The sequence below is a fragment of the Sus scrofa genome, chromosome 6 (assembly GCF_000003025.6).
Source record: "Sus scrofa isolate TJ Tabasco breed Duroc chromosome 6, Sscrofa11.1, whole genome shotgun sequence".
NCBI lineage: Eukaryota > Metazoa > Chordata > Mammalia > Artiodactyla > Suidae > Sus > Sus scrofa.
The window spans coordinates 19,043,866-19,059,535 of NC_010448.4; the positions used below are offsets into that span (position 1 = coordinate 19,043,866).

The 15,670-nt window shown below is 56.3% G+C and overlaps 1 protein-coding gene across 1 annotated transcript in view; it reads left to right on the plus strand.

The window, feature by feature from the left end:
- Positions 2,930–15,670, plus strand: part of CPNE2 (copine 2) — a 49,317-nt gene continuing 36,576 nt past the window's right edge. Inside the window, exon 1 of the mRNA XM_021093901.1 lies at positions 2,930–3,160. The gene's annotated coding sequence lies outside the window, so the exon portion shown is untranslated. The remainder of the gene's footprint in view (positions 3,161–15,670) is intronic.

Here is a 15,670-nt window from a genome sequence, read left to right on the forward strand (position 1 = left end):
TGCTACTTCACGTCACTTGAACTCACAAGCCTAATGAAGGGTCCTGGCAACCCTAGTTATTCTGATCTGTTTGTCAGCACAGCCTGGGCAGTGCAAATAACATCCAGATGGCAGGTGTTAACAAACATACTTGCACAAGTGCACACACACACATGCCCTAATAGCAGCCTATTTAGGGAAATTCAAGGCCTCCCAATGGTGCACAGAAAGGCCTTTATCAGGGCAAAGAAAGACTTCAACATTTTGCAGCAACAGCCTTGCACTGTATGTGGATCAAAGATAGACAAAGTCTTGCAGAATCAACCCATGATGAGGACACTTGGCCTTAAACAACTGACCTCTGGACTCCTCTGATCCCTGAAATTTTTTTTAAAAAGCTCTACTGAGATATAGTTCACATATTATAAGAGTCACCTCCTCAAAGTATACAAATCAATGGTTTGGAGTACATCTACAGTTGGGTAACTGTCACTATAATTTTAGAACATTTTTAATCGTCCCCAAAGAAGCCTGATTTCAAGAGCAATCACTCACCCTTCTTCCTTCCCAAGCCCAGGCAGGCACTAATGGGCTTTCTCTGTGGCTCTGCCTAGTCTGGACATCTGTCTTTTTTTGGCTGCCCCACAGCATATGGAGCTCTTGGACCAGGGATCAGATCCAAGCCACAGGCACGAACTAATAATCCACAGGTGTGGCAACACTGGATCCTTAACCCACTGTGCTGGGCTGGGGATTGAACCCTCGACCCAGTGCTCCCAAGACGCTGCCCATCTCGTTGCACTACAGCGGGAGCCCTTGGACATTGGTATAAATGGAATCATACAACATGTGGTCTTTTGTGACTGGCTTCTTTCATTTAATATAGTGTCTCAATGTTCATCCATATTATATGTATGTTATACCTTTCTGTGGCTGAATAATGTTCCATTGTATGAATAGACCACATCTTGCTTAGTTGTGGTCTATTCATTAGTTGACGGAACTTTCCGTTTTTTGGCTATTCTGAATTATGCTGCAAAGAACATTCATGTGCAAGTTTTTGTTTGTTTGTTTTGTTTTGTCTTTTTGCCTTTTTCTAGGGCCACTTCCCACAGCATATGGAGGTTCCTAGGCTAGGGGTCTAATTGGAGCTGTAGCCGCTGTCCTACACCACAGCCACATCAACGTGGGATTCGAGCCGCATCTGCCACCTACATCACAGCTCATGGCAACGCCGGATCCCTAACCTACTGAGCAAGGCCAGGGATCGAACCCGCAACCTCATGGTTCCTAGTTGGATTTGTTAACCACTGAGCCATGATGGGAACTCCAACATTCATGTACAAGTTTTTGTATAGAGGTATGTTTCCATTGTCCTTGGGTAGATACCTAGGAGCGGAATTGCCATGACCCCTGGCCATTGTACTCCATCCCCTTGGCCAAGGATATGGTGTCTTTCCCCCCCGCCCCCCACAGCAGGCCCAACTACCTTATCCTTCTTCTAGAGGAAGCCTTGCTGACTCCCATAGCTGATTCAGGTCTTCTGATTCACCTTGCCTCGAGTTTTTGCACCTTTCATACTGTATTACGATTGCAGGGGTGGTGGTTTTAGCCCTGTGAGGTGAGCAACTTGAGGGGAGGGACTTTCTGCTTAGGTTCACCACTGTCCGTCCCAGTGCCTGGCTCTTCTGCTCTGGAGCAAGGAGAGGAGAAGGATTCTGGGGGCCATATCAATCAGGAAAGGCTTCCTGGAGGAAGAGGGGCTGCAGCTGGGTCTCAGAACACCTCTGGATGGGTTGGCCTCACAGCTGGGCTGAGGGCTCTGAGGACTTGATGTGGAGGAAAGATTGGGAGAGCTTGGAGAAAAGAGGGATGGATGGGAGGTGGGGGCAGGCAGGCAGAGAACAAAGCTCAGAGCCCTGGGGCTGTTTAACAGCCGCCCTCTAAGGCTGCAAAGTGCCTGTGACTCAGACTTGGAGGGAGGTTCACTGGCTGCAGCTGTGAGCCTCCCAGTTAACCCTCACCTGCCTGACGGAAATCCCACAACCCAAGCACTGCGCGTTAATGCCCAGCTGCCCAGTCCGGGAGCCAAGGGCTTTGGACGTGGCCCTGAGATCTCAGAGACAGCTCTGTCCCCCACAATCTGGTTAAATGAGGCTCCGCTGTCTGAGGCACTGGATTGGGTAGAGGGACTGAGGGAGCGGGCATATAAAAACGGAGTGGCCTGCAGCACGGGAGCCCAGCGACAGGCGAATTTCTGAAGAATTGCTCCCTTGTCTAGGGCAAAGAAGGCCGCCGCAGAAGGGCGGACTCGGCGCCAGGGTCACAAAGGGCCCGCCTAATTGCCCTCCGCTATAGGCACTGTTCGAACTGTCTTATCAGCTCTGTCCCAGAAATACGTATGTGTCATCTTCCCAGTCGCAGCGGCAATAAGAAAACGCCGACCTCTTTTACTACTGGGGGGAGAGGGGGAGGGAGCAAACAGCGGTCCTAGTGCTGCCAGTATAGCCCAGAACCAGACCCTCGAGGGCGCAGCATCGAGCCCGACAGCCCTTGGAGTCGGGGCTGCAGGCGGCGTCCTAGGGCCCCGCAGGCCGGGGCTGAGCCCACCCCTCGCATCCCGCGTCGGCGGCCCTGAGAGCCGGGTGCAGGCTACTCGGAGGCGCCGGCGGCTCGGGCGAGGCCAGCCTGGGAAGAGTGAGAACTAGCGGCGTACCGATCCGCGAAGTCCTAGCCTGGAACGTTCGGACCCTCGGATTCCAGCCTCGAATACTCGGGGCCCCGAGGCTCTGATCGCTCAGAGTCCCGAGGCGCGCCAGCGGCGGGCTCCAAGCCGCGGGCGGCGGGCGGGACAGCGCCCCCGCTCCGCCCGTGGGAGAGCTCGCCCCTCCAGGAAGCGCCCGCCCCGCCTCCCACTTCCCTCCCCACGCCCCCCCCTCCCTCGGCCGAGGGAGGAGCCCGAGCTGCCGCCGCCGCCCGCCCGGCGGGCCGGGGAGGAGGACCGGACCGCGAGCGGCTGGGAGCGCACGCGAGCTGGCCACCGCTGCGCGGGCAGCGCCTTGAGCCCGTCCCGCGCCCGTGGGCCCGGCGGAGCAGGGGAGCACCCGAGGATGCCCTGGTGGCCCGGAGCACGGGGAGCGGCAGCCACGCGGTGAGGGCGGCAGCGCCCGCGGAACCCGCGGTGAGTGGGGCCCCGGCGGGCAAGGGGCGGGCGGGGCGCCCTGGCGCGAGGGCTCAAGTTCGGCCTTGGGGCTCGGCTTCTGGCGCCAGCGGCTGCTTGGAAGGAAGTTAGGTGCCGCCTCCCGGGTGGCACAGCCCAAAGCCCCCAGCCATCCGCGCGCCCCGACCCCAGCGTTTGGATGACTCAGCTGCGACCCGGCCACGCGGGGGCGCTCCGGCTTCGCCCCGACCGTGGGGTAACCGAGGGCATAGTGCCTGGAGGATGGTGGCGCCCTCGGGGGCGAGGCGCGGGGGTGGGGGGGCTCCGAGCCCAATGGTTTAGGGACCCTCCTACCTCCCCCGAGGAACTGGGGGCGTCAGGAAGGTGGAGGCCCGCCACCTTCGCAGCTTCGGAAGTCCTGAGGTCGGGCTGGCCCCGCTTCTCGCCCTCTCGCCTCGCTCCCTACCCGGGCATCCCCGGTGCCGCAGGGAACTGCTCCAGAGCCCGCTCCCAGCTCGCGAAGGGGGAATAGGAGAGGAAGTGGAGCTGGGCAGCTTCCCAGAAGTCGGAGTGTGTTTGCAAACTAGTTTTTTTCCCTGCAAAAACTGTCTGGCACCTGTGTGTTTGGGGCGGGGGAGGGGGGAACGTGGAGAAAGAGCAGAGCCCTTTCTTCCTTCCCAGTCCCTGTTCCCCCGAAGCGCTGCTTCTCTGTAAATAGAAGATTCTTACTTTCCTCTTCGCATCCCATCCCCCAGCCTTGTCGAACCACCCCCTTTGGGGAAGGGGCTCCTTCACAGGGGGCTGTGATTTGCCCAAGGTCACAGGTGGAACTGGAACCCGGAGCTTTGGTAGCCAGTTAGAGGTTCTTGCTGTCTGCGACCCCGCCAGCCCTGTTATGTACTGGAGGAAGTGACAAGGGCAAAGGATCTGGGAGAAATATCCAAGTGGCCCTTTGTCCGCCTTTAGTTTTTGCTTCCCTAGGACTGTGGACTGTTAACTGAGGGAGGTAGGGCTTTTTCTGTTTCATGGGGGCACCCACAGCTTCAGTAATTGGAGAGAGGAACCAGGTTGTAACCTTCCAGCAGCTGCAGCCTGCTTGTGGTCAGCCCTGATGGGGAGATGTGGGACACCTGGGTTCAAACACCTCCTACCCAGGCCCAGACCCTCCTCCTCCCTGAGCCTCCAGGTCCTTGTCTGTAAAATGGGCTAACAGTCCAGGGCCTGTGCATGCAGAGGCCGGTGCCAACATAAAGGAGTGGTTTTATTGCATTCTTTCTGGCAGGGGGCCCAGTGAGTCCTGGGACTGCCCCAGGCATGTGACAAAGCTGGCCAGAGTGGGAGGGGTCACCCGGGTAGTTGTCTCCATGGAAAGAACCAGGGACTAAGAACGTGGACACTTGGGCCCTCCTGGTCTGCTGCCACATCCTATTTGCCTGCCTCGTCAGTCGTAGGGCTTGAGGGCTTTTCCACTGGTAAAATGAAGCAAAGTATGACACAATCGCGTTTACAGAGCTGCTAGGGGGCTAGAACCGGTACAGGGGACAGGTGTCCTGCAAAGTTAGGTGCACGGGTGGTCAAGGGATCGCCCTCCCAGAGGCCATTCTTATTAAAAATTCAGGGGCAGAGTAGCTGTGGTGCAGTGGGTTAAGAATCCAGTTGCAGCAGCTCAGGTTGCTGCAGAGGTATGGGTTCAATCCCCGGCCCAGCGCAGGGGGTTAAAGATCTGGCATTGCCACAGCTGCAGGGTAGGTCACAGCTGCAGCTCGGATTCTGTCACTGGCCCCAGGAACTTCCATATACTTCAGGTGCAGCCATAAAAAAACAAACCAAAAAAAAACCTCAGGCGTAAAGAGAGGGTCAGGGATAGAGCCTTTGTTGCCGTACCTGGAAAGTAGTGAGAACAATACTCTACCCCCTTGTGATCTTTTAGGGTAGCTGTGTCTTTCCTTAAAGGTAGTTGTGAGGGTTAAATTACATGACACGGGCTCGTGGGCCTGCCCTGTGACTGGTGTGTGAGAAGCACTCAGCATTAACCGCTTAGCATTATTTATGGGAATATTAGGAAGCCCGAAGTGGGTTACTGATTTAGGATTCCTTTTGGGATTTTTCTCAGGCCAGCTCACTCCTCTCTCTCCCGCCTCCTTCCTGGAGAGGGGAGCCTCGGAATCCACAGGTCAGATTTCTGGGTTGTCGCAGGGACAGGACCCTGACGAGCAAGGTGCCACTAGGCTGAAGGTCGATGGTGGATCCACCGGGGTGTTCCTGTTGCCCCTCGTGGGGCTCTGAGGACGATGGACAACAGAGGAGCCATTCTCTACAAATTCCCTCTGGGGCATGGTCTCCAGGCCAAGTCCCCTACTGAGAAGCCCTCAGCCAGGGCCAGGGTCCCATCTGCCTGATGGAGCTCTCCCTCGTCTCCCTCCGCTCACCCAGCAGGGACGGTCACTTCTGGAGTGCGGACCCCTGCAGGGCACAGGGTGGGCTCCTTGGGAGCCAGGAGGCCGGGTCACCCTAGGGTCTTGGCAGGCAGCACCTGGAGAAGGCAGTGATCACCGCCCCCTTCCCAACATCCAGAAGGAGCATGTGGAGTCCCAAGGGGATTCATGACTTCCTGAGGTCCCACAGGCTCTGGGGACTGTGAGAGAGTCCAGGCGCCTCCTGGCTTCCAGCCCAGCGTCCTCTCCCCTGGTTGGGCGACCCAGCCTCTGGTGGAGTCCAGAGGGCTCTGCTGGCCCGTGTCCTGGAGCGTTTCTCCACCAGCCGTGTCCACACCTGCCTCCAGGGCCTGAGACAAAACTAGAAGAGCTGTGACCCTCACTCGCCATCACGTCACCTTGCTAAATTTTCCCCGGGGCATTTGCCACCCTCTCCAGTCGTCTGATTCATTCATTCATGTGTCAGCTTGTTATCTGCCCTCCTCCGCAGAGGGTCAGCTCCACGAAGGGGCCTGGACACCTTGTGTCCCACCTTGTCGAGGGCGCTTTGCCTGCGCTCCGAGGGGCTCAGTCAGGGTCGGGAAGATGAATGGCTGAGTCCAGCCCTCCTTGTGGCCTCCTGTTAAATGAGCCTGTGACGTTGGGTGATGGAGCCTGCAAGACTCACGAGCCCCTTGGGATCTTGGGAGGGATCCCCGTCTCACCACGCCGAGTGCTGGGGGACCGTCAGAGCACAGCGGACTCGCCCATGGAGGAGGGACAAGGGCTGGCCTCGGGGAAGGGCAAGGTGTGGGTCTGGGAGAAGGCGGACTCGCTAGCGCCGCAGGACTGGGGACTAGGGGAGGGGGACGGGGGAGCTGCTGACCTTGGGGGGCGGGGTTCACCCACTGCCGTTGCCTGCTGACCCGGAGGACTGAGGTGTGCTGGGTGAGGTCTCTTACCCTCTCTGACCTTGGTGTTTTTATCTAGAAAATGAGGGGCTTTAGACTGGGAACTCTTTCCATGCTTTTCTTTATTCCCCATGCTCTCTTCATGTGCGTGTGTGGGTGTTTATTTTTTTGTTTGCCTTTTTAGGGCCACACCTGCAGCCTGTGGAGGGTCCAAGGCTAGGGGCCCAATGGGAGCTGCAGCTGCCGGTCTACACCACAGCCACAGCACTGCGGGATCCGAGCCTGTCTGGGACCTACACCGCAGCTCACAGCAACGCCGGATCCTTAACCCAATGAGCAAGGCCAGGGATCGAACCTGCATCCTCATGGATGCTAGTCAGATTCATTTACACTGAGCCATGACGGCGGGAGTTCCTTCATGTGGTTCTTGAGGCAGCTATGAAAGGGCTTGGAAATCGAAGAGGGTTTTACTCAAAAGCGTGATTCCTCTTCCACCTGTGGCTTTGGGTCCCTGCCTTCCAGGAAGCTTCCCTCACTGTGCAGCCATCTATTCGTCACTCAACAGCTGTTTATCGAACTGCTCCTCTGTGCCAGGGACTGTGCCAAAGCTGGGGCACAACTACGGAGCTCCGAATAGAGTTGGGGGGAACAGCGTGAGGCAAGTGACAGAGAGACAGGAAAACTTCAGATGGTAGACAATGCCAAAAAGAGAATGAAGCCGAGTGAAGTGACGGAGATGGGCATGAGGCATCAGGGAGACTTCTGGAGGAAGTGGCAGTGACACTCAAGCTGAGATGTCAGTCTGTAACCTGGCATGCCTGGGTATATCCCAGCCTAGCTGGTTCCCGCCAGGTGCTCCGTGGATATTCTCGAACGAAGGGCGGAGGGAGGAGTGTGCAGGCCGAGGTAGCAGCACATGCAAAGGCCCTGAGGTGGAACATGCTCAGTGTATCCCAGAGCCCGTTCTCCTCTCCCCCCCCCCCGGCTCTCTGTCTCCTTCAGTGGCTCTTGTGTTTCGTCAGGATCTGGGAGCATCTGCCCTGCCCACTGTGCCCTGGCTGTCCCCTCCCCATGACACAGGAGATCAGTTTCCAGCAGATGACACTAGCCACCTCCTCCCATCTTGGGGGCCCTTGACAGTCTTTGTGAGTCAAAGTCACATCCCTGGAGTTCCCACTGAGGCTCAGTGGGTTATGAAACCGACTAGTATCCATGAGACTGCAGGTTCGATTCCTGGCCTTGCTCAGTGATTAAGGATCCAGCATTGCCACGAGCTGTGGTGCAGATCACAGACACAGCTTGAATCTGGAGTTGCTGTGGCTGTGACATAGGCTGGCAGCTGCAGCTCCACTGACCCCTAGCCTGGGAGCAGGTGCAGCCCTAAAAAGCAAAAGAAAGGTCACATCCCTCTGGGCCCCCCTGGGAGGGCTGGGCTGGGTAAGAGCACAGGGGATTCTGCCTCATTTCAAACTCCAGTTTGCCACTGACCAGCTGAGTGACCTTGGGCAGTGTGTTAAGAGTCCCAGGCTGGCTGGAACAAAGCACCACAAACTGGGTGGCTTAAAGCAACAGAAATGTATTCTTTCACAGTTATGGAGGCTAGAGGTCCAAAGTGAAGGTGTCGGCAGGGGTGCGCTCCCTCTAAAGTCTCCAGGGGAGGGTGCCTCCGTGCCTCCTCTGGCTCCTGGTCGGTGTAAGCATCCCCTACCTTGTGGCAACATCAGTCCAGTCTCTGCCTCCTTCTGGCTGCCTTCCCTCTGCGTCTTCACGTTGTCCTCCCCTGAGGACAGCGGCATGTGGGAATAAGGGCCCCCCATGCTCCAGGACGTCCTCACCTTAACCCCTTACGTCTGCAACGACCCTGTTACCAAATAGGATCGCATTCCAAGGTCTTATGATGTCGACACAGTTCCACCTCTAACAGGCAGGTTACATAACCTCTTTGGGCCTCGTTCTCTGATCTGCGAAATGGGGTGATAGAAGCCGGGGCGGAAACGTCAGGACAGGGCCAGGCACACAGGAAACACTCGGGCAGTGCTTTTATGTCCCTCCCCTCGGGGGAGACTTCCTGGGAGCGGGGACCAGGAGCTGAGGACCAGATGGCGATGTCCTTGGCGAGAAGGACTTGCTGTGGAGGGCCTGGGGCTGGCGGGCTGGGCCTCCTGCCTGGGATGCGGAGGCTCAGGGAGGCCCCTCCCCACTGTCTGGATGAGAAGGGGCCGGTGGGCCCCTCTTCGGCGTGGCGGGTGGAAAGCCATTAGCCAGAGGTGGGGAAGGGTGGGAGCAGAGGGCACCCAGCCCTGTTAGACCCCACGATGGGATTCAGGCACTGCACCTTTAAGGCCCAGCCAACCCCGGAGATTCTAGGCAGAAGCTGCGGGGCTAGAAACCCGAAGCAGCCCAGCAAAGACTGAGCGCCACGTGTAGACGCCCCAAAGCTGGAGGGATCCCGAGCCCCGACTGGGGAACTGAGGCTGAGAGAGGGAGGGGCTTGAGGGGCGGCGTTCACATAGAAAGTGGGGAGCCCTGTCTCCTAGTCTCCCTGTGGCAGGCCCCTGGGTGGGGGTGGGGGTGGGGGTGCCCAGGCCCTGAGGCTGCCCCGCAGTCCCCTTCACATGAGGCTAGGTTGGAATGACTTTCGCTGCTGGTCCTTGTCACCATGTCCTCCCCCCTCCCCTAGCTCGGTTCCCTCCACCCCACCCCCGTGAGCCTGGCCGGACCCACCCGATGCCCCCGAAGTACTGGCTGGTCCCAACCGTACATCCTCACCCGGCTTGTGGGGGGGGCAGAGGGCAGGGCCGGGCCAGTGCCGCTTCGCAGACGAAGGAGCTAAGACGTAGAGGGAGGCAGTGGCAGAAGCAGGACAGAACCCAGCATCTGGACTCCTTGCGGGGGTAGGGTGGAGGCTGCCTCTCAGCCTGCTGGGCCAGCCCCTGGGGGGACAGGCTGGGGAGACCCCGGGACAAGCCCTTTGGCACAAGGCTCAGCTGAACCAGGGTCTTGGGCATCACGAAGGAGGCGCCTTTCCCCAGAGCCCAGACTTAGTGATTGGGTGGGGGCTGTAGAGCAGGGCCCCCCTCTGGTGTGGTCTCACCAAGGCTGGGGTCCTGGGGAGGGAGGGGGGTGGTATCAGGGCCGACCCCTGTGGCAGCCTGCTCCCCATCCTGTCTGCGGCTATATTTATCCCTGTAATGGCCTGGCTGCCTGTCGGGAGCACAGCGTTTCAGAGCGCGGCAGCCTTAGCGAAGGGGGAGAAGTGATTTGTGTCAAGATGCCCCCCCACCCCTTGACAAGAGCACCAGCCTGCTGTCCGGGGGCTGCGTGCTGCCTGGTAGGAGGCTGCACAGCAGTGGGTGTGTGAGGAGGGCCCCAGGGAGGATGAGCAGCTTGGGGTTGGACCCCCCATAGAGGACTCTGGGGGGCCTGGGGGGGCGAGCTGCGGCTGGAAGGTGGGACCACAGAAACTCTGAAGTCTTTCAGCTCAGAGATTCAGAGAACTCCCAATTCCTGAAATCCCAGGATTCCTGAATCTTGGGATTCTGTGACTCTGTGGTCCCTGGCTCCTCCAATCCCAGGATGCCACGGATCCTCTGCCCTTGGGCTTTTCTCTCTTACTTTCAGCAAATAATGTTTGTCGAGCTCCCTCCCATTCTCTGCCTCTCTGTGCTGCTGCGAACAACAGAGGTGGATGAGGTCTGGTCTCATCTTTCGGCTCAACTGAGGGTGACATTTCCTCAGCCTGTGGTTATGGTGACAATGCGCGTGCCTTCCCCTCTAGGACCAGGGGCTCAGGGAGTGCTCCGTAGAGCAGCCCCCAAGTTGCCACATTTTTAAAAATTATTTTATTTTATTTTTTGGCCACACCTGCAGCATGCAGAACTTCCTGGGCCAGGGATTAAACCTGCACCACAGCAGTGACCCAATCCACTGCAGTGACAGTGCCTGGTTCTTAACCTGCTGATATTGTGTGTGTGTGTGTGTTTTAACATTTTGTTAAAGTATAGTATAATAATTAGAGCAGAGGTTCCTGTTGTGGCTCAGTGCAAACAAATCTGACCAGCATCCATGAGGACAGAGGTTCGATCCCTGGCCTCACTCAGTGGGTTAAGAATCTGGCATTGCCGTGAACTTTGGTGTAGGTTGCAGATGCCGCTCAGATCCCAAGTTGCTGTGGCTGTGGCGTAGGCCAGTGGCTACAGCTCCGATTCGACCCCTAGCCTGGGCACCTCCGTATGAGGCGGGTGTGGTCCTGAGAAGACAAAAATAAATAAAAAGTAAAAAATAAAAATTAGAGCAGCCTTCCCACGTGTACAGCTCAATGACTGTTCACAAACCCACGCCATCGTATTAGGAGCACCCAACCTGAGAAATAGAAACTTGACCGGCAAGGAAGACCCTTGGTGGCTCCTTCCTGGCACTAGCACCCTCTCCCCCTATCCTGCAACCCCTCCGCCAACAGCATAGACTCGTTTCGCCGATTGTAACTTCACACACACGAAATCGTGCAGGATGACACGCTCCTTCGCGTCTGGCTTCCTCTACTCAACACGCTCTTGGGCCCGGTCTTAGTGCTGGTGCTATTGTGCTTCCTCCCCGCCCAGAGAAGCGGGGACCGTTGTGTGCACGGTCATCTGTCTACCATTTCTCCTGATGGTGGGCATTTAGGGGACTCCCAGCCCGGCACGGCCCTGAATGTTCTTACGTGTGTCTTTTAATGAACACATTGCATGTTTCTGGTGGACATCGCTGGGTCCTCATAAGGGGTGCATTTTTTCAGCTTTGTAGACACTGCCAAACATTCTCCAAAGCAGTTGTACCCGTTTAGAATCTACTCCCATTGGCTGCATGTAAGAATTCGGTTGCTCTACTTCCTTATCCACACTTGGGACTGTCAGCCTTTTGGGTCTTGGCCATCTTTGGGGTGGAGGTGCACAGAGGTGAGTGGTATTGATTGCATTTGGTTTTGCTGAACTGAGTTTGAAGGATGACGGAGCTAAGTGAAGAAGCGGGAGGGGCGTTCCGGGCAGATGGAACAGCATGTGCAAAGTGATGGAGGCCTGAGAAAGTATTGCTGGAACTCTGTGAGCGAACAACGTAGCTAGAGCCAGAAGTGTGTATGTGTGTGTGTGGAGCCGGGGGCTCTGTCTGGGCGTTTGGATGTTGTCCTGAGAATATCCAAGTCCCGGGGAGGATTTTCTCATTTTGAGCCAGCACCTCCAGTGTGTCAGTCATTTTATAATTTCCCCTTGATGGGTAAGGAAACAAAACCAGGACTCAAAAGACCTAATGGCTTGTCCAGAGTCATATTAGCAGAGGCTCTGGCATGCAAATCCTTCCAAGCCACAGTTTGCTCATCTGAAGAATGGGAATGGTCATGACACCTTGCTCTAGGACATTGTGAGGCTATAGGAATTAAAGTCCATAATGCAAAGGCCCTGGGGCAGGTGTTATTGTTATGTCTCCATCAGCACAGCCACGCCATCCCCTCTCTCCCCTGCCAGCTGACGGGGTGGGAGTGGGCTCTCCAAGCTCCCACAGTTAGAAAGAGCTGGTCCAGGAGTTCCCGTCATGGCTCAGTGGTGAACGAATCCAACTAGGAACCATGAGGTTTTGGGTTCCATCCCTGGTCTCGCTTAGTGGGTTAAGGATCTGGCGTTGCCATGAGCTGTGGTGTAGGTGCAGACATGACTCGGGTCTCAGTTGCTGTGGCTGTGGTGTAGGCTGCAGCTACAGCTCTGATTAGACCCCTAGCCTGGGAACCTCCATATGCCACGGGTGCGGCCCTGGAAAAGACAAAAAGACAAAAAAAAAAAAAAAAAAAAAAAAAAAAAAAAGAAAGAAAGAAAGAAGAAAGGGCTGGTCCAGATCTCCAGCCTCAGCACCCTGTGTTCCTACCCCCCACAGATCTCCTGGGAACTAAAGGTTGCTATGAGGAGTTAGTCTTATGTGTCAACTAGGCTGTGCCATGATGAGCTGCCATCCATTAAACACCAGTCTGATGTTGATCTCTAGGTATTTTTTAGATGTGATTCACATTTAAGACTTTTTTTTTTTTAACATTTAAGACTTTTGTTAAAGCAGATTATTCTTCATTGTGTGGGTGGCCACATCAATCAATCGAAGGCCTTAAAGAAAAGCCTAGGAGTTCCCGTTGTGGCTCAGCGGTAATGAACCTGACTAATATCTATGAGGACATGGGTTTGATCCCTGGCTTCGCTCAGTGGGTTAAGGATCCAGGGTTGCTGTGAGCTGTGGTGTAGGTCACCCATCTGTCTCAGATCTGGAGTTGCTGTGGCTGTGGTGTAAAGCAGTAGCTACAGCTCCAATTCGGCCCCTAGCCTGGCAACTTCCATATGCCGCAGGTGCAGCCCTAAAAAGACAATAAAAAAAAAAAAAAAAAAAAAAAAGCCTAAGGTTCCCCAGGAAGAAGGGATTCAGCCCCAAGAGTGCAGCCTAGAAACCGTGCCTAGTTTGCAGCCTGCCTGGCTTGTCCTATGGCTTTCAGACTCAGGACTGCAGTATCAACTCCTACCTGAATTCCCAGCCTCCGTCTTGCCCTGCAGATTTCAGACTTGTCTGTCCCATGATCACACGAGCCAGTTCCTTAAAAGGAAGCTCGCTCTTTCTCTGTGTAGATGGTGTCCGGTTCTGTCTTTTCTGGAGAGAACCCTAATACAGGGCGTTGGTCTTCCTGGATCTTCTCATCTGGGAAACCGGGTAAAGGAGGCACCTGAGATCTGGATGCATTCAGGGCACATTCCAGCTTGGAAAGCTCAGTAAATGCAGCCATCAGAGCCTGCTGGGCTCTCGCGTCTGGCTAGCCAAGGGTTCCTGTTACAAAACCAAACGGTCTCCATCTAGACCAGGGCTGCAGACTGGGAGGTCTGCTGAGACCGTGCAAGAACTCGGCACGTGAAGCTGGCAGAGCTTGTATGGGGACCTAGAATGACATTGGCCTGATGATGCCAAGAGCGGCCTAAACCAGCGCCATCCCGGGAGCGTGGTCAGCGTTGGGGGCCGATGTAGCAACCGCCCACCCGGGAGCTTGGCGTTTAAAGCGCATGGTCTCAGACGGGCCACCTCAGCCACACCTGGGGGCTTATTAGAAATGCAGACTCTCAGGTCCCTCCCCAGACCTGCCGTGTAGCAATCTGCATTTTAACAAGATGCCCTTCCCATCCCCCACTCCTCTAGGATTTGTGTGTCCTTTAGCCACTGCAGTGTTGCCAGGCGGGCTTGTTAAAACACAAAAGCCACTCTTGGGACTCTGGGCAGGTCTGTTTGGGGCTCAGGAACCTGAATTTCTTACGAGCTCCCAGAAGATGCTGAGGAGGCCTATCTGGGAACCACACCTGGAGTGTTAGTCACCCCAGGATCCTCTGCTGTCAGCGATTAGACCCCACTGAGCAGAACTTGCTGCAAGGACAAAGATCCAGAAGCCCCGAGGGTGTTGAGGCCACAGACTAGGAATCCAGAACCTTGAAGGGCGTGCGGGTGTGGAGTCTGAGTCTGTTATTCCCTCCTTGGGCCCCCATCCGCCACCTCGGTCTCTCTCGGCATCCCTGGGTTGTGTCTTCCAGCCGAGAAAGGGAGCCTAGAGTCATATTCTCAACCAGTTTGGGGGGGTATGTTTTGGCCGTGCCTGTGGCACGCGGAAGTTCCTAGGCCAGGGGTTGAACCCGGGCTGCAGGTGCGGCAACGCTGGATCCTTAACACACTGTGCCACACAGGAGCTTCCTGTCAACCAGTTTCAACTCCTGGTCGGTCCCCTTTGCATGCCACAAACTGCACGCACCTCTCCCCCGGCCCCTAGCCGCCAAGCATCTCTGATAATAGCACAAGCTGCCTAGTGTCACTCTAAGTGCTTTACCCTACTTAATTCTGACAGCAATACCTGATGAAAGCACTTTCATGTTCCTGTTTTTATAGAAGGAGAACAAAGACCAGAGAGGTTATTAACTTGCCTGAGATCACACAGGAGGTAAATGATAGAACCAGGGATTCAAACCCCAGCAGTCAGAGTCCAGAGGCTGTGCTCTTAAGAGCTGCATAGCACAGCCCAGAGGACTGAACCCCTCACCTTGTGACTGCCACTGTCACTTCCTGTGGTTGGCACTGAAAACAGAATTTCTTTTTTCATTTTTCAGAGAGCAGGTTGAGCATGCCTTTTCAGAAGGCACACGATGCCCCCTCCTGCCCCATTGCTGACAGGCCAGCCCGCTGTTGCCCTTGCCCGTGGTCCCACCAAGCAAGACTCTGGAGTGGGGGCTGTTGCCTCCCTGGGCACCAGGCCTGCCCCTCTCACCCCATTTTCTGGCTCTGTACCTCCCGCCCCTCTCCCTGTGCCCACCTGTCATGGTGTCTCTCGTCACTGCCCCATCTCACCATTGGGGCCCCTTCAGGCTACCTGGGCACCTCTGCCCCACAGTGAAGCGGGGGGAGTTGCACAGCCCGGCTTCTGGGGCCTGAGCTGCTGGGCCAGTGACCCCGGGCAGGAAGGATGGCGTTGGGCGGCCCTAGCTCTCAGCCTCAGCACCATCACTGCCCCTTCTTGGGCCTCCATTTCCACCTTGGCAAAGTGGGACATGAACCCCTCTAGTGCTGGCCTCTTGGAGCTGGACCAGGGATGAAGAAGGGGCTTTGTGATCGCTCAAGCGACGTGTGCCTCAGGGAGGCAGTTGTGATTCCCCGGGGGCTGCGGAGTGGAGAGGCTGCCTGGGGGTTCCCTCCCTCGTTCGTCTGCCCCGTATTTGTTCACTCACTACGTGCAGGTGCTGCTCTGGGTGCTGGGGAAGCAGTGGCGATCCCGCCCTTGTGGAACTTCATTCTAGAGGGGCAGACAGACACGCACAAGGCAAAAAGACAAAGGAGTAAAACAGCTGCACGTCGCATTGCTCTGTGAAGGAAACAGTGTGGGGCCGACACTACGTTAGCTTGGGTGACCAGGGGAGGCCTCTGAGGAGGTGACAGGAAGCTGACAACTCAGACCCATCAGGTGAAGAAAAGCATTTCTAGCAGGAGGAACAGCAAGTGCAAAGGCCCTGAGGCAGAAGAGAAATTAGCATGTTCACAGGGCAGAAGGAAGGCAGTGTAGCTGAGTGAGGGGGAGTGTGGCCTGGTAGGTCAGGTCAGGCCCAGTTGGCCTCAGAGGGTGGGGGATTTAGATGGCCTGACCTGGAAGGGGAATTCATTGTGGTAGCTTCTGG